Below are 23,866 nucleotides of genomic sequence, written 5' to 3' on the forward strand. Positions count from 1 at the left end.
AATATTGGATATCGTTTTTGCTTGCATTTAACATAGAAAAAATACATTATTTAAAGAAAAATAAATTTCTTTAAAATTATATTTATCTCAATCTATATATATGAACAAACATAACTATGCATTTACAACATACAATTTTTTAAATTAGAGATGTAGAATCTAGTTGAATATTATCAAGAGTCGACATCGACGTCAGAAACAAAGTTCACGTTGTAAATATGGAGGGATCCGGAGTACTACAAGAACTTGAAGAAGAGTTTGGAATCAAATTAAAGGTGCCCCAAGAAAAGGCGCTAGAAGAGGCCAAAAGTGGAAAAGATAGTTTAGTGATTCTTCCTATGGGTTATGTAAAAAGCATGTGCTTTGCCCTCCACCACAAGATAATGGAGAAAGTAATAAATCACAAAGAAGAACCAGTGTAAACTGGACCAGTTTGACCAGTAGAATTTCAACTGGTAACTCTGGAAATAGCAACATCGGTTACTTGTCTTACTGGTTATATTTGTCCACTTGAAATGAGACTGGATACAGGCGTCAAAATGGTGTTCTTATTTGTATAACAGTTTTTCTTTATTTAAAGAGATTATTTGCTGATCACTCATTGATTCAAATTAACGAATATATTTTTTATATGTGAGTATTCATTCTTTTCTTTATTTGTTTATGTACATGTACCTATCAATTAATTCCAGATATTCTCTGCATGCACAGGAATGATGTGTGAGACTTGAAAGTGGTCTGTAGCTTGCTTCGTAAGGAAGAGCCTAGCTTGGGTGATCTCCCTCTTTGTGTGTTGTCTTGCACCTCCCCGGGGTCCTAGATGTTTTCAGTTGAATCTCTGATACTCCTGCACATATAAAACAATGCCAAACTTGACAACTGTATAAACAAAGATTCTTAGGTTAGATAATAATCTCATACTGGGTAGCAAAAAGTTAAAAGAAAGGAATCAGGACAAATTTGTATTTCAAAGTTAAACTGAAATGATATTTAACCTTGAACATATGACCTGAAACTCGTACCAAGTGATCAGAGGAACTTGATTACCCTTAACCCTATCTAGGTCGGGGTATTTTGAGAGTTCATATGGCCGGGGGGGGGGGGCCTCCCAGGCCCCCCTTGAGATCTCGGCCATCGACCGCGCGATCGCCGTGAAAATTGGCATGCAGGTTGTCTGGGATATAATCTACAAAATTGTACGGTAATTTATTTCATGCAAATTGTTTTTTAAGTAATTATGCTAATTTATGTGTAATTAGTATGCGAAATCATACTTAATCGTCTAACTTCATAAATAAAGCTCCAAATGTTCTAATTTTTGTCATAGAAACTCTTTGTGGTGTTCTTAGCAAGTTTACATGAAAAAAAATTGATATCAGATCAATTTCTTATGTATTATATTGTTTTTTGCAATTTCTTATGTATTTCATTGTTTTTTTAACCCTTTGTTTTTCATTGTTTTTTCAATGAAATTCGTTGGGAACTCTTCTAAGATCATAAACAGCATAAAATACATAGATTTAGATCAGCAAAACTAAAAATAATGATACATTTATGATTGAAAACACAAATTACATTGATTTTGTACACGAAATCACGTTTTTTTGCAATTTTTGGTCTGACATGCACTTACATAACGTTGCGTAATTTCGGAACTGCGTACCCGGGTGACACAAAATTGGTCTCAAAAGTTGTGCAAGACTTAAAAGTAAAAAGTCAGCGAGCAGCGCGGCCAAAAAAATTGCGCAGTGAAAATATTGCGCGACTCTTGCGCCCAGAAGTATTCTAGTTGAATATCTGATATTCCTGCCCATATAAAACAATGCCAAACTTGACAACTGTATAAACAAAGATTCTTAGGGTAGATCATAATCTCATAATGGGTAGAAAAAAGTTAGAAGAAAGGAATCAGGTAATATTTGTATTTCAAAGTTAAACTTAAATGATATTTAACCTTAAACATATGACCTGAAACCCATTTCGAATGATCAGTGACCCTTGATTACCCTTAAGTCCAAGTTAAAAATCTTAACCTTGTTTAAGATTGATGTTGAGGCAGCTGACAGAAAAGTGGCATCTAATATCTTGCTCTGATATTCAGGTGAGACAAAAATCAGATTTTGGAGGAAGAATTACAAAACTTATTATAAAATACAGAATTATAGTTTGTATGGCACAGTCAGTGGCCAAGAGCTGAAGGCCATGCGCCATCAAGGATTCCTCCACCCCCCCCCCATTCCTAAATTTCTCAGTAGCAGCCAATCTATTTATATCTAACTCAACATACCTCTCATTGACAAATTCCTTAGGGGCAAAGATATTACACATTGTACAAGGCACATGGTGATTGGTTCCAGAGATTCTCTGCATGCACAGGAATGATGTGTGAGATTGAAAAGCGGTCTGAAGCTTGCTTCATAAGGAACAACCTAGCTTGGGTGATCTCCCTCCTCGTGTGTTGTCATGTGCTCCTCTGGCCCCCAGAAGTATTTTAGTTGAATCCCTGATATTCCTGCACACACGATACAATGCCAAATTTGATATTATGTCCCTTGCTTAAGATGGTTGCATTGAGAGTGTACACAAGGAGAAAACAAATAGTTTAACTTGGAAAAACGTTTGCCATGAAACTACAGCTACTACATACCATAGCTGAATTTTACAACAGCTGCTCATGCAAGGTATTCTGGAAGCATGAAGTAGGTTCCTCCTTTCCTGTTCTTCAAGGAGTCAGGCCAAGGGGAGTACTAGTCCCCATGATGCTGTACTTTCCCTACATCAATAACTTCATCAAGCATCCGAGCGTAATCTTGGCTGTACGAACAGTAACCTACATGTATATGTTGGGGTCATAGTCTTTGCTGATGATATTGCACTCCCTAATAGCAATGAGCCTATGGAACGACAACAGATGCTGAACATCACATTTCAGTATATCCAGGAGTGGAAGTACAAGATCAACCCCTCAAAGAGTGCCATCATTGTACTTTATTATTATTATTATTTGTTTGGCGTCACCTGTGCCTGGGAGGCGAAAAGCGAACTGAATCACTATGACCCTCAGGTCTCTCCTCCCGATATAACTGATTGGGAGGAATGCAGGTGGACCACTACACCGGGGTTTCCCCCTACTCTTATACGAATAGTGCAGTGGGTTCTTAACGTGCAATAACGTGAATAGTGCAGTGGGTTCTTAACATAATCAACATCTTCAAAGCAGTGGTAACTGCGAGGTTAGTATAGCATACTAACCTCGCAATAGTATGAGTGGGTAAAAGGTAAAGTTCATGCTGCTTTGAGAGAACAGGTGGACAGAGGAATCTCCCAGAAATCATCCCTGAAGTATTGGAGGGGAAAGTCTGAGCTCAAGGTGGAGGTACTCTATCCTTCCGGTCCAGTCCAGGATGGCTTGAGACAAGCATTGCTACTGTATATAGAGCACAGCTCCTTTCTGGGACATACAAGTAGGCCTATCTAGTATAGGCAAGAAGATGCAGGATTGGAAAGAGTGTGAACTCCCTTTTGTCCCCCTCTGAAAGCTTAGAGACGAGACACCTGATCATTTTATAGCATCCTGCATCTTTCTTGAAGTTTTTAGAGATGATTTCATACTCAATGTCAACGAGATAGTAAAAGATTATTGTTGGTATTTGGAGCATTTTTATAAATAGAGTAGCTGTTAACTATAGAACGAGCAGAGCAATGTGAATCAAGAGCATGAGGCAAGTGAAGGTGCTGCAAACAAGCAACAACCTGAACACGATTCAGAAGAAATGCAACCAGGAAATGCAATCATAACACATGCCCAGATTCTTGGTACTGTGGCAAAAGAAACAGAAGACTTTGCCTCTGAGAAACTGCATGCAGTAACAAATCAAGATATCCATTCTCCTCTTATCCAAGGAGGTAATCGGAATAGAAAGAGCAGTCAACCTAAATAGGAATAAAATCCCAAACGCTCCAGTGATCTCGAAAATCAAAGCATGGGAGATGTAGTCACCATCAAGCCAGATTCCCGTTAGGAGTGATGTTGCCCCAGGGACCTTGACACATCTTCAGACAGTGTCGAGGTCCTGAATGCCATCACTCATTCCCACCAAAGTGCATCGATGCACTAGAATAATCTGGAAATTACCAAAACATGGAAAATAAAAAGAAACCCAAAATACAATAGTTAAGGATTGACCTTACCTAAACAAACTGGGTTCAAGATATGTTCTCCTTATAATACGAGAGTTCGATGGGATTGTTCAATAGAGGATCAATTTTCGGATTTTGTCCGAATCGCCATGTTGAAGGAAATGAAAAAGATGTCTGCGCATGCGCACATGAATATTTATAAGATGTCATCACTGCTAAGGTTTAATGAATATGCATTACAAGAATAAAGAAAACTTAGGGCGAATCACAAACTTGCTTTTCAATTAAATCGTGATTTAGGTATTTCAATACTGGATATCTATTTTGCTTGCATTTAACATAGAAAAAATACATTATTTAAAGAAAAATTAATTTCTTTAAAACTATATTTATCTCAATCTATATATGAACAAAAATAACTATGCATTTACAAAATACATTTTTTTAATTAGAGTTGCGGAATCTAGGTCAATATTATCAATATTATCGACATCGACGTCAGAAACAAAGTTCACGGTGTAAATATGGAGGGATCCGGAGTACTACAAGAACTTGAAGAAGAGTTTGGAATCAAATTAAAGGTGCCCCAAGAAAAGGCGCTGGAAGAGGCCAAAAGAGGAAATGATAGTTTAGTGATTCTTCCTACGGGTTATGGAAAAAGCATGTGCTTTGCCCTCCACCACAAGATAATGGAGAAAGTAATAAATCACGAAGAAGAACCTTCAGGCGAATCTCAAACTTGCTTTTCAATTGAATTGCGAGTTAGGTATTTCAATACTTGGATATCAATTTTGCTTTCATTTAACATAGAAAAAATACATTATTTAAAGAAAAATTAATTTCTTTAAAATTATATTTATCTCAATCTATATATGAACAAAAATAACTATGCATTTACAAAATACATTTTTTTAATTAGAGTTGCGGAATCTAGGTCAATATTATCAATATTATCGACATCGACGTCAGAAACAAAGTTCACGGTGTAAATATGGAGGGATCCGGAGTACTACAAGAACTTGAAGAAGAGTTTGGAATCAAATTAAAGGTGCCCCAAGAAAAGGCGCTGGAAGAGGCCAAAAGAGGAAATGATAGTTTAGTGATTCTTCCTACGGGTTATGGAAAAAGCATGTGCTTTGCCCTCCACCACAAGATAATGGAGAAAGTAATAAATCTTGAAGAAGAACCTTCAGGCGAATCTCAAACTTGCTTTTCAATTGAATTGCGAGTTAGGTATTTCAATACTTGGATATCAATTTTGCTTTCATTTAACATAGAAAAAATACATTATTTAAAGAAAAATTAATTTCTTTAAAATTATATTTATCTCAATCTATATATGAACAAACATAATTATGCCTTTACAAAATACATTTTTTTCATTAGAGATGTAGAATCTAGGTCAATATTATCGACATCGACGTCAGAAACAAAGTTGACGTTGTAAATATGGAGGGATCTGGAGTACAACAAGAACTTGAAGAAGAGTTTGGAATCAAATTAAAGGCGCCCCAAGAAAAGGCGCTGGAAGAGGCCAAAAGAGGAAAAGATAGTTTAGTGATTCTTCCTACGGGTTATGGAAAAAGCATGTGCTTTGCCCTCCATCACAAGATAATGGAGAAAATAATAAATCACGAAGAAGAACCTTCAGGCGAATCTCAAACTTGCTTTTCAATTGAATTGCGAGTTAGGTATTTCAATACTTGGATATCAATTTTGCTTTCATTTAACATAGAAAAAATACATTATTTAAAGAAAAATTAATTTCTTTAAAATTATATTTATCTCAATCTATATATGAACAAACATAATTATGCCTTTACAAAATACATTTTTTTCATTAGAGATGTAGAATCTAGGTCAATATTATCGACATCGACGTCAGAAACAAAGTTGACGTTGTAAATATGGAGGGATCTGGAGTACAACAAGAACTTGAAGAAGAGTTTGGAATCAAATTAAAGGCGCCCCAAGAAAAGGCGCTGGAAGAGGCCAAAAGTGGAAAAGATAGTTTAGTGATTCTTCCTATGGGTTATGTAAAAAGCATGTGCTTTGCCCTCCACCACAAGATAATGGAGAAAATAATAAATCACGAAGAAGAACCAGTGTAAACTGGACCAGTTTGACCAGTAGAATTTCAACTGGTAACTCTGGAAATTGCAACATCAGTTACTTGTCTTACTGGTTATATTTGTCCACATGAAATTAGACTGGATACATACATACTACATACCATAGCTGAATTTTACAACAGCTGCTCATGCAAGGTATTCTGCAAGCATGAAGTAGGTTCTTCCGTTCCTGTTCTTCAAGGAGTCAGGCAAAGGGAAGTACTTTTCCCCATCATGCTGTAAACTCCCTACATCAACAACCTTATCAACGTCTGAGCATCATCTTGGCTGTACGATCAGTAACCTACTTGTATATGTTGAGGTCATAGTATTTGCTGATGATATTGCACTCCTTAATAGCAATGAGCCTATGGAACTACAACAGATGCTGAACATCACATTTCAGTATACCCAGGAGTGGAAGTACAAGATCAACCTCTCAAAGAGTGCCATCATTGTACTTAATCAACATCTTCAGAGCAGTGGTAGCTGCGAGGTTAGTATAGCATACTAACCTCGCAATAGTGTGAGTGGGTAAAAGGTAAAGTTCATGCCGCTTTGAGAGAACAGGTGGACAGAGGAATCTCCCAGAAGTCATCCCTGAAGTATTGGAGGGGAAAGTCCAGTCCAGGATGGCTTGAGACAAGCATTGCTATATAGAGCACAGCTCATTTCTGGGAAAAAGGCCTATCTAGTATAGGCAATGAGATGCAAGATTGGAAAGAGTGTGAACTCTCTTTGTTCCCTCTGAAAGCTTGAAGAAGAGACATCTGATCATTATTTAGCATCCTGCATCTCTCTTGAAGTTTTTAGAGATGATTTCATAATAAAAGTCAAGGAGATACTAAAAGATTATTGTTGGTATTTGGAGCATTTTTCTAATAGAGCAGCTGTTAACTACAAAACGAGAACCTATTGGACATGAGAAGAACAATGTAAAACAAGAGGAAGAGGCAGTGAAGGTGCTGCAAACAAGCAACAACATGAACATGATGCAGAAGGAATGCAACCAAGAAATGAAATCATTACACATGCCTAGATTCCTGGTACTGTGGTAAAAGAAACAGAAGACTTTTCCTCTTTTCCTCTGAGAAACTGCATACAGTAAAAATTCAAGATATCCATCCTCCTCTTATCCAAGAAGGTAGTGGGAATAGAGAGAGCAGTCAACCTAAATAGGAATAATATTCCCAAACGCTCCAGTGATCTCGAAAATCGAAGCATGGGAGATGTAGTCACCATCCAGCCAGATTCCCCTGTTAGGAGTGATGTTGCCCCGGGGACCTCGACACGTCGTCTTCAGGCAGTGTCGAGGTCCTGAATGACACCACTCATTCCCATCGAAGTGCACCGATGCACTAGAATAATCTCGAAATTACCAAAACAATTATGATGACCATTATGACGACCGACTGCAGCTCTTAAATTGGCAATGTCTACATTCTCGCCGTAAATATTGCCTTATCTCTTATGTTGTGAAGTCATTGTTCCGTGTAATTGAATGTACTACTGTTTGGCATGCCATTTCGGTAAATACTCGCCAAACTGATGAAGTAAGGTTCATCCACCTCCGTGCGCGGACTCAGCGGTTGCATGGTTTGGCAATCAATGCATTTCCCCGTTACTGGGATGAGCTCCCCGAGTCCTTGCGCACGGGGGTGGTCGAGACTTCCTTATCGAGATGGCTTGTAGTGCTTGGGCGTTACCTCCGCCAGCGCCCGATTTAAGCGAGTTGTTTAGTGTTAATCCCTTAGAAGTTAAGTCTTATTTTAAGTATTATTGTACCATTTTGGGTGCATTCACAATTCCTTTGCCTGTGTCACTTTTTCTTTTCCTTTTCCACCCCTCTCTCTCTCTCTCTCTCCCACTCTCTCCTTTCCTTTCTCTTTGTCACCTTCAGCTTTCTTCTCTTTCCCCGTCATTTCCACTCATTTTCAGTTACAAGTAACTACATTTATTTATATATCTTATTAATCGCATGCCACACCCCTTTATAATTATAAGTATTTTATTATTGTTTAGTTATTAATATACATCGTAAATCAACCATTGGAATTTGGACAGGAGGCTTCATGCCACAGTAATTAAGTTAACTTTTTCTGGCCCCGGCGTTCCAATGGTTGATATTTCTTATTTTGTATTGTTTACACTGATATGTATTTTTGTATATTATTTGCCAAATAAATAATAATGATAATGATAAAACACGGATGATAAAAAGAAACCTAAAATACGAGTTAGGATTGACTTTACCTAAACAAACTGGGTTCAAGATATATTGTCCTTATATTACGAGAATTCAATGGAATCATTCAATAGAGGATCAATTTTCGGATTTTGTCCGAATCGCCATGTTGAAAGAAACGAAAAAGATGTCTGCGCATGCGCACATGAATATTTATAAGATGTCGTCACTGTTCAGGTTTAATGAATATGCATTACAAGAAGAGATAGGGAAACTTCAGGCGAATCACAAACTTGCTTTTCAATTAAATCGTGATTTCGGTATTTCAATACTGGATATCGATTTTGCTTGCATTTAACATAGAAAAAATACATTATTTAAAGAAAAATTAATTTCTTTAAAATTATGTCTTTCTCAATCTATATATGAACAAACATAAATGTAGAATCTAGGTCAATATTATCAAGAGTCGACATCGACGTCAGAAACAAAGTTCACGTTGTAAATATGGAGGGATCCGGAGTACTACAAGAACTTGAAGAGTTTGGAATCAAATTAAAGGTGCCCCAAGAAAAGGCGCTGGAAGAGGCCAAAGAGATTATTTGCTGATCACTCATTGATTCAAATTAACGAATATATTCCTTTTATAAGTGAGTATTCATTCTTTCTTTATTTGTTTATTTACCTATTAATTAATTCCAGAGATTCTCTGCATGCACAGGAATGATGTGTGAGACTTGAAAGTGGTCTGTAGAGCTCTTGCTTCGTAAGGAACAGCCTAGCTTGGATGATCTCACTCCTTGTGTGTTGTCTTGCTCCTCTACTGGGTCCCAGAAGTATTTTAGTTGAATCACCGATATTCCTGCACATATGATACAATGCCAAACTTGATACTATGTACAACTGTAAACAAAGATTCTCTGGGTGGAAAATAATCTCATAAAGGGAAGCCAAACTTGAAAGAAAGGAATCAGGAAATATTTTTTTCAAATTTGACATTGAATATATGACCTGAAACTCGTTCCAAGTGATCAGAGGAACTTGATTACCCTTAAGTCCAAGTTCAAAACCTTAACCTTGTTTAAGGTTGATGTTCACGCTGCTGAAAAGAAAAGTGGTATCTATTATCTTACTCTGATATTCAGGTGAGACAAAAATCAGATTCTGGAGGAAGAATTACAAAACTTATTATAAAATACAGAATTATAGTTTGTATGGCACAGTCAGCGGCCAAGAGCTGAAGACCATTGGCCATCAAGGATTCCTCCACCCCCTGCCAAGTTTCTCAATTTCTCAGTAGCAGCCAATCTATTTACAGTTAAACTCAACTTACCTCTCATTGACGAATTCCTTGGCGGCAAAGATATAACACATTCTTCAGAGCACATGGTAATTGGTTCCAAGGATTCTCTGCATACACAGGAATGACTGGTGAGGTTGGAAAGTGGTCTGTAGCTTGCTTCGTAAGGAACTGCCTAGCTTGGATGATCTTCCTCCTTGTGTGTTGTCTTGCGCCTCTCCGGGGCCCCAGAAGTCTTCTTGTTGAATCTCTGATATTCCTGCACACACGATACAATGCCAAATTTGATATTATGTCCCTTGCTTAAGATAGTTGTATTGAGAGTGTACACAAGGAGAAAACAAATAGTTTAACTTGGAAAAAACATTTGTCATCATGAAACTACAGTCACTACATACCATAGTTGAATTTTACAACAGCTGCTCATGCAAGGTATTCTGGAAGCATGAAGTTGGTTCCTCCGTTCCTGTTCTTCAAGGAGTCAGGCAAAGTGAAGTTCTTTTCCCCAATGATGCTGTACTTTCCCTACATCAATGACCTTTAATAACAAGTGTCTGTGCATCATCTTGGCTGTACGATCGGTAGGCCTAACCTACATGTTGGGGTCATAGTCCATTTGGTTAAAACATAAGCTTAATTGCCGGTTCAGTTCTGCAGATTTTCTCAGGGGTACATTAGTCATCATTAATTGTTAGCCAGGTCAAGATGGCATCAAATTCTGCAAATAAAAGAATGGTGGATGCGGAAAATGTGTTTTCCATGAAGAATGGACAGACAAGTATGCATTCATTTTGCCGCAATCGAGCACAAGGCCAATGTGTTGGGCCTGTTGGCCAATCTACTCTGACTAAAAAAAAAAAAATATTGATAGGCCTACTACAAAACATTATCCGTCTCTTCAATTCTAGGTATGTGTTAAAATTGACTTAGGTCATTGCAGGTACAATCTACATTCCTTTTAACAAAGGACTACAATTTTGTTGTCATTACTATTGACTCTCGCTGTATTTTGAAATCTTTTCTAATTTTGCCTGTGTTCCATATGAAACTGTTATTGCACCAGAGAGCATCTTGGACCCCGGCCACAAGGGTCTTTTTTCTAAGTATCCACTTCACCCTGGCCCTTTCAGGTTTACTTATGCCATATGATGTTGCTTAAAGTAGAACAAATGTAGAACACGTCTTTCAATTTTTGGCTTAAACTCACCCTTAGTATTGAAATGACACCCATTTGAAAGTTAATGTAAACACACTTGAATGACATATGATTCTGGAAAATTAACCATTTTATTGTTTTTATTGAATTTTAGGGTCAGTACCAATAATACAAACTATTACTGAAAATATATCCTTTTAATACTACTTACAGTCTATCATCACAGAAGATATCACTGTCTTTTGGCCCTTCATTTTTGAGTTATCACACTTTGAAAAGTGTTGAAAAGCATGTACATGAATGTGTCATTTAACATTAAGTTTGGGGCGTTTACGACCATTTTAGAATGCGCAAATCAGCCACTAAACTTTATGGTAGAAAAATTTCTCAAGTAACACTTGGAAATATGGGTAAATGTCTATCAAAACACAGAAATTGATCCCCCTCCTTGATGGGACAGGGGGTGATATGTGACCTTGAACTTGGCATCTTTTGAAAAAATCCAACTTTGAGGGAGCCCTACAAGAAAACCACATACACTCTTGGGTCAATATTTTGTCATTCTGTTGAGTACCGGTATATGAAAGTCCATATGTGCATAATATTTGGTTCTAAGCTAATTGAATTTTGGATTTATGAGCCTCCAAACATGCTTCTGAAAACATTGACATGGATGCTTAAAGGACAAGTCCAACCCAACAAAAAGTTGATTTGAATAAAATGAGAAAAATCCAACAAGCAAAACACTGAAAATTTAATCAAAATTGGATGTAAAATAAGAAAGTTATGACATTTTAAAGTTTCGCTTAATTTCACAAAACAGTTATATGCACATCCTGGTCGGTATGCAAATGAGGAGACTGATGACGTCATCCACTTACTATTTCTTTTGTATTTTATCACTTGAAATATGAAATATTCTACTTTTCTCCTCATTTTTAAAAGTAAAACAACGATTAATTCCTCTCCGAACATGTGGAATTAGTATTGTTTGACACTATATGGTTTAGTCAAGTTGGTCCTAATTGCCAAATCTTTAAACAATGAAGTATTGTATAATTCAAACACTAAAAAACAAAAGAAATAGTGAGTGAGGGTCATCATCGACTGTCTCATTTGCATGTCACTGAATTGTGCATATCACTGTTTTGTGAAAATAAACGAAATTTTAAATGTCATAACTTTCGTATTTTACATCCGATTTTGATGAAATTTCAGCATTATGCTAGTATGATTTTTCTCTATTTATTCACATCAACTTTTTCTGGGGTGGACTTGACCTTAAACACCATTTTCGTTGACCTCGTGTGCAAAATCCGGTTGACAGGTCCACGCTATAGTATACTCTGCATGTTTAGATAAAAAAGTTCTTCCAATTTACTTAAAATGAGGACTGTAACTGTTTCGTTTAACATGTATTTTTTCATATGTATTTCTTTTGGTTTAGTTCAGAAGGTATAATTTGAAGATACCATGAAATTTCGTTTTTTTCGTTAATTTGGTCGACGTGGCAATAGGACGTGGAACTCACTTTCTCTAAATTTTTTTAAATTACCAATACCGCGCTGTTATTCTTTTAGCCTTGATTTTGCAAGACTAAATTGTACATTTGGAACATCCTTCCTATGGTCAATTGACAGGGTAAGCGAGCATTTTGTGGGCTTTTTAAGCACTTCACACTCACTTTATCTCCATAGGTCGCACCGTACGTATGTACTAACATTCAAATTTCCCGCCCTTTTATCAAAGGCCAATCATGGCGACTGGGCCGGCGGCATCAAAGCCGGACCATACAATAACCAGCACAGACGAAGATATTTGGATGATACAAAGACCACGTCGAAAAAAAAGCACTTCGTTCCAACCAGAAAAAAGGAAAAGAGAAAAGAGTGACGATATCGGAATTGAAAACATAAATCAAAACTCATTGTCAGATTCAGACTCAAATTCTTATCGCACTCCAGGTTTTACCTCAACTAAAGGATTGACTGATTTCAAGCTATTTATAGCACCGATAGACAGACAGAAGAAATTGAATTTAAGGAATATTGATCCGTTAAAAGTAAAGAAATCGATCAAAGATGTGAGTTCACAACCAGTAGAGTTTATTAAACCCATTAGCACTGGGTTGCTGGTAAAATGTATCAACTTAAAGCAGATGAAATCTATCTTACAGATTCAAAACATAGGTAATATACAAGTAAAGGTCACGGCAAGTAGGTCAGGAATTAAAGGAGTGATATATGGTGTCCCAACTGAAACATCAGAAGAGGATATTCTTGTAGAATTGAGAGACCAGAAAGTAACAGCAGTAAAACGAATAGTAAAGAAAGACCAGAGAAACAAAAATGACAAAGAAAAAAAGGGTGCTGATAATAATCAGCCTACATTTATTCCTTTGAGGAGTGTGATTCTTACTTTTAGTCGTGCAGATCTCCCTCAAAATATCAATCTAGGCTACCAGATGTTTACAGTTAAACCGTATATCCCTCCTGTAGCCAGGTGTTTTAAATGTCAAAGGTATGGTCACACTGCTGATATATGCAGATCACAGATTAGGTGTGTTAGATGCGGAGATCATCATAACTTTGATCAATGCCAGAAGAAATTGACACCAATTTGTGCCAACTGTGGAGGAGAACACTCCGCAGCGTTTAAAGGATGCCAGCAGGCAAAAAAGGCAAAAGAAGTACAAGAAATAAAGATAACAAAAAAGCTAACATATGCTGAAGCATCCCAGGTCTGGAAAACTCAAAGTGAAAAAAAGGTCACCCAGACAGTCACTAAAGATGCTGTGGAATTTTCCCAACCTGTACCTAAGTTTAGAGTAAAAACCAATATCACAGATAATCAGAGTAAAGCTACAAATCCACAGGTAACAACGGTTCCTAGCGAACTACCCATGGAGACCAACTTTCCTATCAACACCCAACAACGGGATACACCACCACCTATAGTTACAGATCAGGCTACCATGTCAGCCGGTACATCAGCAAAGAACACCACACCAAATTTCATAAGTTTAGCCAGTGATGAGCAAATTGTTGTATTTATATGTCAATTAATTATGTCATTAACTGAAGGGAGAGAAGAAGAAGAAATAAATGCTTCAATTTTGACTGCTGCAAGAAGATTGCGGCAACAAAAAAAGGAGATCCTAACTCAACAACGCAGGAACTAACGCTTTCTTGCCCTTCTTTCCATTCTTCAGTGGAATTCCCAGGGCTTATTAGGGCATGGACACGAGCTTCTTAATCATTTAAAAACAAATAAAGAATATGATTTAATTTGTGTTCAAGAAACATGGTTTTATGATAATACTAATAGTTCACTTTGTATTCCAAATTATACATGCCTTCTAAGAAATAGGGAAGGTCATCGGAGAGGGGGTTGTGCAATATATATTCACGATAGAATTAAGTACGAAGATCCAATCAATGATTCAAGTCTAGAATTACAACAAGTTAACATATATGTCGCCAATAAAAAAATATCTATCATCAACTTTTATAATCCATGCAAAAGATTAAACGATGCAATTTTAAACACATTACTGAAGAATTTTAATGAAAAAGATAACCTGATAATCTTAGGTGATTTCAACGCTCATAGTACCCTCTGGGGTAGTGAAAAAACTGACAGAAATGGACAAGCCATTGAGCAATTTATATATGAGAATAATTTAATTGTATTGAATGATAAAACAGGAACTAGACTTGATCCTTGTACTGGAAAGCTTTCGTGCTTAGATTTAAGTATGTCCTCCCCATCATTGGCCGGTAAGGCAATATGGAAGGTTATGGAAGATTCTTTTGGGAGTGATCACTTTCCAATTAATGTTCAAATAACACTTGGAAAGAAAGAAAAATATCAAAAAAATCCAAGTAACCAGGTCAATGATAATAACATGTCTAATGACCATATCTCTTTTAAGAATGTTTACTGGCCCATATTTGTATACAAGTGTAAAAATATCATAAAAGATGAAATAATTAAATCTGACGATGATATTAAGAACATTTTTTATTCATTTATGGAACGCTTGAAAGAATGTATTTATGAAGCAATCCCGAAAAAAAGAAAGGCGGGAAAAAATCCTGTCCCATGGTGGAACAAGGAATGTACTGAAAAGATTAAAGAAAGAAATAGAATAAGAAACTATCTATCAAGAAAAATCACACTTGATAGAATTAACGAATACAAAAAAAAGAAGGCAGAAGCCCAACGAGTTCTCCGGAAAGCGGAAAGAGAATATTGGCAAGCTTTTTGCAGAAGATTAGACAGATTCATGCCAGAGACAAAGATATGGTCATGTATAAAACGTTTAAATGGCGTACCTGTCAAAAAATCACAAAATATGCCTATTTTGATTGAGAAAGGTAAAGCCATTACGTCCTTACCAGAGAGAGTAGAGATTTTTGGAACTTATTTCCAATCCGTAGGACAGAAAAATGAAGATTTTAATAAAACATTAACTAAGGAAGTACAAAATTCTTTCTACCAAAATGAACATGTTATTAATGAACCTTTCTCGATGAATGAATTTGAGAAAGCAGTTAAATCTACTAAATTTGCTGCTCCGGGAAAAGATAACATTCCATACATTGTATATGAAAATATGCCAAAAAGTACAAAAGAAATTATGTTGAACATTACTAATAGAATATGGGATTCGGGGGATATCCCGAGTCCTCTAAAACACTCAATTTTAGTGCCAATCTTGAAATCTGGTAAGGACTAAAAAAATGTTATCTCCTACAGACCAATATCACTTACATCTTGTTTTGCCAAAGTTATAGAGCGTATGATAAAAGATAGATTGCAATGGTACATAGATAAAAATAACTTATTGCCTAATTTCATTAGCGGTTTTAGAAAAGGTCGTAGTACTACTGACAATATTGTTTTATTAGAAAATGACATTCAAAAATCTATTAATTGCAGAGAGCACACTCTTGCCGTATTTTTGGATGTCAAAAAGGCTTATGACAGTCTTTGGATTGATGGGTTACTGTACAAACTCACTCAATGTGGTATAGGAGGAAATATGTTACATTTTTTAGAAAATTATCTAACAGAACGTACCTTTCAGGTAAGAGTTACAAATACTGAATCCAGAACTTTCCAAATCCATAATGGACTCCCCAGGGGAGTGTTCTGAGTCCCCTTTTATATAATGTCATGATGAGAGATATTCCAATTGATCCTGAAGTGACAATATCTATATATGCTGATGATTGTGCGATATGGTTTTCTGGAAAAAATGTAGAGAATATTAGATTAAGGATACAAACTTTATCTAGATGTATTATGTACCTGGTTTAAAGACTGGGGTTTCAATTTTTCTATTGAGAAGACTGTTCCGGTGTTTTTCACTAAGCTTACAAACGTTATCCCTCCAACAGTTAAATTGGAAGGAAGTATACTCACTTATAAAAATAATCACCGTTTTCTAGGGATGATATTTGATAGTAAATTGTATTGGCATCCCCATATAGAGAATGTAGTTTCAAGAAGTAAAAGGAAATTAAATATATTGCGAAGTCTGACAGGAACTAAATGGGGAAGTTCATCTAAGTCCTTACTTATGGTTTACAGGGCAATTATTAGATCAATTTTCGATTATGGTTGTCAAACTTATGATAGTGCTCCAGTAACTACAAAAAAGTTGTTAGACTCGGTGCAATATCAAGCACTCAGAATATGTGCTGGTGGGCTACCATTGACATCGCTAGTTTCACTGCAGGTGGAAATGGGAGAACCCCCTTTAGATTCAAGAAGGCAAATGTTATCAAGCAAGTATAGACAAAATATAGAAAGACATAGTAATCACCCATTAATAATACGTATCAAACCATGCTGGCAGTTCGATTATCTTAAAGGTAAGAACGTTAGTAAACCGTTTGGTTATAGGCTTCAATCCAAGATAGGAAAAGAAATTAGTATTGAAAATATTATTTCTTCAGCCTTTCCCCCTTGGTTATTTTGTCCAACAGTTATATCTACTGAATTAAGTTCACAAATTAAGAAATCGGACCATCCAATACAATTGCAACAACTGAGTTTGGAATTGATACATACAAAATGGTCACACCAACTCCATATATACACTGATGGATCCAAAGCTCCTGAAAAGGGGATTAGTTCAGCCGCTTTCTATGTACCTTATTTTTCCTTTTACCAAGGAAAAAGGTTATCTAATTTTACCTCCTCCTATAGGGCGGAATTAATTGCGATTATTCTTGCATTGGAATGGATAGAATATTTAGATATATATACAGGTGTTGTTATTTTCAGTGACTCATTAAGTGCACTTTTATCTTTACAGAATCGGAAAGACGATCCTATTATCACAGAAATTCTGACTATTACTACAAGACTCAAATATAAAGGTTTAGAGTGGATCCCTGGTCACTGTGGAATAAAAGGAAATGAAATAGCAGACTCCTGCGCAAAAAAAGCTTTATCAAACAAAATAGAAATTCATAATAAAATAACATTATCAGAAATTATGCAACTTATTTCAAAAAGTTGTAAGATAGTTTGGCAAGAAAGATGGAATAAAAGTAAAACTAACTCAGCACTGAAAGAATTGCAACCATCAGTGTTATCCACATATAAATGTAATCTAGGGAGACAGGAAACTGTACTCCATCGTCTCTGTTTTGGAGTCGCTGGTCTTAACCAGGATCTACTAAGATTAGGGATCCATCAGTCAGTCCGCAAGCCCTGAAAAAGTAGCTTCTTTTATCCAAGTGATATTCATGACAAGAGGGTTTTTGCATAGTTAATGAGCTTGGTGCGAACCAAAACACCTCTTTTTATTCGGCCATTGCTGCTCTAAATATTGACCAAATTTCATGTTTTTGGTATCTTTGTAAAGAAGAAGAATCATTCTTTTAGGTCATGTGTTTGGATTTTTAAAAGAATGTTGTAATATAGGAAAAACTGTAGATCTAAAACATGAAACAAAATATTTTTTTTCATGCAACAAAAGTTGTTGTTTTCACACTTAATTTCTGTTTAGGCACAAATGATTTTTAAATCATGATAAAGCTGAAGATCTAAGCTTTAATATGATATAATTTTTATAAGAAGATGTATTTTAGATGGGTCAGCAGCCAGCTTTTCATGGGCCAAGTACATTTTGCAGCTCAAAAACAAGAATACTGCGCTCTGATTGGTCATAGACCACACACCCACGCAAATTCCAATGTTCCCCACACTGGGCCTCTGCAAGGTCACATTCACCATGTGGTAATCTCTTCAAATTACCCACGCCTGTTTGTTTTGAAAACAGTATTCAGCCAATCAGAACTCTGGATTTTATGTTACTCAGAAATTTCAGAAATCTCGTCTTGCATCTTGATGGATATAACTGGCTGCTGACCCATCTAAAAGATGCCACATATCAAGAGTGACATTGTAAGAAAGTATAGAGTTTGAGCTTTCTGATGATATAAATAATGTTGGTGCCTAAAACACAAAATGTTGCACAATTTGCAAGTGAAAACACAGGAAGAAAATTCTGTTTGATGCATCTTTTCAGGTAAAAAATTCACTTATTTATCAAAATATTTCATTCAAAAGAAATGACCAATATAAAAGGGTAACATTTACTCTTGCCCATGGTACAAAAATAATCAATATTACTCAAGGAGAAAGTGGTTAAATTCTTTGAGAAAGAAAGTCTCACAATTCACGAGATTTTGCAGGGACATGAATTCAGCCACGAGATGACTTGGATAAATCTTGCTCATTTGCTCATTAACACAGGGGCTTGCGGACTGACTGCCATCCAACAGGGTTTTGTGATAGATGTCCTGAGGTAGAAACTGTCAGACATTATCTTTTACATTGTCCAAAATATATAATTGAAAGATCAATGCTCCTTGTAGAATTGAATGAATCACAGCCAGGACAAATAATGGAGTATTTAAAAAAAGATGACCCAGGGATACAGAAAGCATTTTTACGTTTCGTTTCAAGAACGAAACGTTTTAGTAAGGAGTGATGTACTATTTTTATATTATATTGTCTATAAGAAATATGAAAGGATATGCTTGTACAAGTGTAATGTGAAAAGAAAAAAAAAATACATATGTACATAATAATGTATGATATAATATATACAAAATGATATGTTCTGCACATATAACTAACAAAGCCCACACGTGTTTTCGCCTTGTTGTTGTTGTTGTTTAAAAAAAAGAAACAAATTATTTTAATGTTTAACCCATCTGTAAGCACAGGTACACTAGCGCCCCCTCGTCTATGCATGGGTGACCTAGGCATTTATGTCCGAAAAATCGACACAATGTACCGTGCTGACCGGTATGATTGCATCTTTAAAAGGGCAGGGCAAGCGCAACTAGTTGGAACTGAGCTGAAGATAGCTGTTTGTTTTTGGTGAAGATTTGTTTATATGCCATTTTGACAAGAGTTACGGCAAACTTTTGTACATACCATAATTATCCTTTTTCATATTAGAAGGATACACAAGAATAATATTTCATATATGTATTCATATTGGTAATAATATCATTATGTGAGAAGTGAGATTTTTTATTAATAGAGTCAATGGCGGCAATAGTCAAATATGACTAATCGCCACTCAAACCAACATAAGAAGAAGAAGAAGTTGACCGCAAAATTGGCCTGTTAAAATTAGGCAGTTATCTACATGTGCAGCGAGCATGTTTGGAGCTGTTTCGCTGTAGTTATATAAGTTATTGTACTTCCCCAACGTTACGCGACGCTTGCGTCCGTAACGTTGGTACAATAAGAAACAAGATGGCAGCGTAAACATCGGGCAAGTCTCTTCCGTCTTTTCACAATATTTTTTTCATTTTTTTAAATGAATTCTTGCTTAAAAATAACGAGCATGACGAGAGCATAGAAATGTCGGAAATGAAGTTTTATCCCATGACATGTACGGTATAGTCACGTATTGTATTACCGGACACTATTATGATTCCGGACGCGCATATTACCACTCACACGTATTGCGAGGTTAGTATTAGTATTAGTATACTAACCTCGCACCACGAACCGCATTTGGCAGTGGATTTCTAACTAGTGGGTCGCGCGTGCTGGGATCTCACTTCTTGGGTCCACAACACACGACTTCTATGGCTTGATTTTTCTGTGCGCGGCGGCATGTAATGAACCCTTGGGTGAGGTTAACCCGGCCCAGGGAGCTCCCGCCTAGCCAGGCGGCTTCTAAAAAAGTTAGAGAGTAAAAATCATTTACTAACGTAAGGTTACTCTCATACGAAGCCAGGGAGTCCTCCCTATTCATCTGCGTGTACCGCAAAAAACCCTGAAACTTTCGCCCCCGAGATTTCTACTTTCCTTTTTAAAGATCTAGCTCTAAATCATGTATGGCAGTGTATCCTATTGCCGGACACCTTTATTTCAGTGCTTTAAAAATGACAACTAGAGGAAATACAATCAAGAAAAATTCACACTTGCTATTCCAAATATTATGAACATTATGAATATGATAAAATTATTTTATATTTACCAACCATTTTCTTTGCATCGCACTTGCCGCATACCCCTCCACGGAAAACAATTATTTTCGTGCGCGACAAATAACATGATTCCGGACGCGCCGCGCCGGACGGGTAAAGATATCCTTGATTATAATGATGTAAGAACAAATTTTTGTGATTTTTTTCTTCTTATAACATATCATGAGTAAATTCTAAGTATTATTTGCTTTTTTTATATCGAATCTGAGCAGATGTTGGTAATAAATTCGTATTTGATAACTTATTTTATTTGGTCTTGTTAGCTAGTTCCATGGCACTTTCCAATAATAATATGCTCGCGTTCGTATCGTGACGCTCATCAGGTTCTATCGATGCGCTGCCGATCGACGGCTCTACTCACGGTAAACCTTGCGCACGGGTACCTTGAGAACTAGCCGTCGACGATCACCCACAATACACCACACCTCATCATTCGATCGAAGGAGTGGACGAGACCGAAATTCGGCAAATCAGGCCCATATTTCCGTTAGAAAATATATCAATTGTTAATACAAAACTATGTTATAATGATATTTTAAGCATTTTCTGTCATTTTTAGACTAGAGATAATTAGGTAAAAGTGGGATTTTTCGCCTTGTTTTTGCAATCTTGTTCAGTAGAGGCGCACGGCCAATATTGGAGACTGTCTCCAATGTGGGAGATTATCTCCAATATCAGAGACTTTTGTAAAGAATTTGGGTATCCAATTTCAGAGACAGTCTCCAGTTTTGGAGACCAATTTCCTTTGTTTACATTTGCTGCAAAAGGATTACCTTGGCGGCAAATAAAAATGTGATAAGGAGATTCCTCATGAAAAATTACCCCTTTTCACCGTCTACTTTAAAAATTTACCGTCTACTTTTGTTTTGATAAGGATTTTTGTTGTCAATCACACACAAAACAAATGGGCTTCTGACCTCAGTGAGACAAAATTTTGGGTGGAAAAAATCATGCTTTTGTTGGTGTTGTTTCTTTTGTCCTTTTGCAAAGCAAGTCTCCAATGTGGGAGATTGTCTCCCCTATTGGAGAGAGTCTCCCATATTGGCCGTGCGCCTCTACTGTTGTTCTATGTATTGCTATGTGAAATTGAATTGCGGAAGTCTTACGGTACGAATTTGTATTAGAACGCAGTAATATGCGCGTCCGGAATCATAATAGTGTCCGGTAATACAATACGTGACTATACCGTACATGTCATGGGATAAAACTTCATTAGTATACTAAATACTTAGTAAGGCAATCCTGTATTTTAGGGGTTTAAATTATTTTAGGTTGCTAACTTCAGGCTCCACGACCGACGGTAGTTCAGTAGTACACGTGACCCAGGACTAGTCATGGCCGGGCCGGGGGGGGGGGGTACGCAATGAAGAAATATAATGCCATGCCCATGCAGCACACCTTGGTTTTAGGGGGTTTTATTATTTGGGGCATTAATAGGGATAATAATTAATAGGGGGTATATCTGAGCACTTATGGGTGAAGGATGAAGAGTATAAAATATAATGGTATATATCAAACCAACGGTAATCAGCGTTACTTGTCATGGCGGGGGGGGGGGGTTATAGAATGAAGAAATAATATTAACGGCCCGCCATACCCGGTACGCACTACTGAACTACCGTTAACAGCGGTCGTGGAGCTGTCGCCTGAAGTTAGCGACCTAAAATAATTTAAACCCCTAAAATACAGGATTGCCCTTAGTAATACTAACCTCGCAATACGTGTGAGTGGGTTAACCTGGATAGCTAGTGCACTCGCCATGGCATGCTCGCGATGGTCGGACAGAAGAAACAGAAAACTATTGAGAATTCACACTTACTATTTCATGTATAATCAAATTATATGCATTAGATTACCGGTACACTCACCTCTGAATTACCCTCGTATTACAAGAAAGAAAACATTCTCTTGCACTTGTCACTCTCAGTGTCTAATAAAGTTAAATCTGGCGCGGCGCTTTAAATCCAACGTGTCACCGAAACGTCAAACGATAAATGAAAAAAAAAATCACATAAACGTTAAGCAGTTTTTGAAGCGACCCGGTATGGAAAATGCAGCAAATGTTCTAAATAGATCGATGCCAGTTATAGCAAAACAAGCAAAATTGCACCTTTCAGTAACACTATATTTTAAAAAATAGATTTTGACATTTTTTAAAATTCTTAATTCCCTTTCATTTTCTTTCTTCTCTCCTTTTTTTTCTTGGTGGTGTATATAGCTTTGTGGGAGGGAGGGCTAGCTCCCTCATCTTCACGCCAGTGCATGCGGCAACTAGTCAGGACCATTTGCCGGGTTCGTCATTCTTGAAAGTAAAATAGTCTAGTTATAATTTTTTTAATAACCAGGGGACCGTTTCATGAAAGTTTCATGAAAGTTGTCAGCACTGACAACTTTCTCCGACAGCTACCGGAGCAACAGTCAGCTAGCTAATAGAGGCCAGCTAGTGCCTCTAAGCCAATAAAAACCAAGGATTTCACTGAAATTGTCAGCACTGACAATTTGGTCAGTGCTGACAACTTTCATGGAACACCCACCCGTTCACCATAAGCCCCAGCAAAATAGCTATTAGATTCTCGAGCAACATAACCACACCGCCGCCACCACCACCACCATCATCATCGTCAATCATTATCATCATCATCATCACTATCATCATCACCACCACTATCATCATCATCATCATCAATAGCATCACTTTCATCATCATCATCATCATCAATATAGCCTCACTATCATCATCATCATCATCACAATCATCATCATCATCATCAACATCATCATCATTATCATCATCATCATCAACATCATCTTCATCATCATCATCATCAACATCATCATTATCGTCATCATCATCATCATCATCATCATCATCATCATCATCAACATCATCATCATGATCATGATCATCATCATAATCATCATCATGATCATGATCATGATCATAATCATCATCATCATCATAATCATCATCATGATCATCATGATCATCATGATCATCATCATTATCATCATCATCATCATCTTCATCATCATCACTATCATCATCATGATCATCATGATCATCATCATGATCATGATCATAATCATCATGATCATGATCATCATCATGATCATCATCATCATGATCATTATCATCATCATCTTCATCATCATCATCATGATCATCATCATGATCATCATCATGATCATCATCATCATGATCATCATCATAATCATCATCATCATCATCATCATCATGATCATGCATGATGATGATCATCATCATCATATCATCATCATCTATCATCATCATCATGATCATCATCGTCCTCGTCATCGTCGTCGTCGTCGTCGTCGTCATCATCATAATCATCCCCGGTCCCCACACTCTTCTCTGTTTACAGTTTTAGAGTTTGATTTTATTTATTGGTTGATTTAAAGGGGAATCCAGCCTTGGCC

At 36.7% G+C, this 23,866-nt stretch overlaps 1 long non-coding RNA gene across 2 annotated transcripts in view; it reads right to left on the reverse strand.

Moving 5' to 3' along the window:
• The window catches only part of LOC135153524 (uncharacterized), a 37,627-nt gene extending 15,225 nt beyond the window's left edge, over positions 1-22,402 (reverse strand). Inside the window, exons 1-6 of one of the 2 annotated variants that reach the window (XR_010292921.1) lie at positions 22,297-22,402; positions 15,978-16,146; positions 9,770-9,995; positions 9,122-9,298; positions 2,288-2,512; positions 676-847 (exon numbers count right to left, since the gene is read on the reverse strand). This is a non-coding gene — a long non-coding RNA (uncharacterized LOC135153524). Of the gene's footprint in view, positions 1-675; positions 848-2,287; positions 2,513-9,121; positions 9,299-9,769; positions 9,996-10,134; positions 10,457-15,977; positions 16,147-22,296 lie in introns of those variants that run through there. The other variant, XR_010292922.1, reaches the window with a different exon arrangement.
• Between the last annotated feature and the right edge of the window lie 1,464 nt (positions 22,403-23,866).

Source organism: Lytechinus pictus, chromosome 3 (assembly GCF_037042905.1).
Source record: "Lytechinus pictus isolate F3 Inbred chromosome 3, Lp3.0, whole genome shotgun sequence".
NCBI classification, from domain to species: Eukaryota; Metazoa; Echinodermata; class Echinoidea; order Temnopleuroida; family Toxopneustidae; genus Lytechinus; species Lytechinus pictus.